Here is a 388-nt window from a genome sequence, read left to right on the forward strand (position 1 = left end):
GTGAAACAGAATAAAAATTGAAAAAAACACTAGAAAAGAAGCATAAATCATCATTTGCTCAAGAAAGTACAGATTAATACTTTGATGATACCTATTCTTGCTTTTTCTTCAGACCAGTTTCTTCCTCACATGCTTTTTACAGAGCTGAGAAGGGAATGAGGCAACTTTGTCCATATTTTTCACGAGCTTGGAAAATCTATGTTCTCATTTAAGATTTCTCCATTGGGAAATTCCCGGGATAATCATCTTTAACAGGAAATTCTCAGCTATGAATAAAGAGTTAATTTTTAAAGGAAATTCATAAGAGAAATGGGGGTGAGGTAGAAGCAGAATGGCAGATGAATAAACTGGATACATGGAGAAGTATTTAGGTAGAGGACAGTTGATT

This window comes from Penaeus monodon, chromosome 28 (assembly GCF_015228065.2).
Source record: "Penaeus monodon isolate SGIC_2016 chromosome 28, NSTDA_Pmon_1, whole genome shotgun sequence".
NCBI classification, from domain to species: Eukaryota; Metazoa; Arthropoda; class Malacostraca; order Decapoda; family Penaeidae; genus Penaeus; species Penaeus monodon.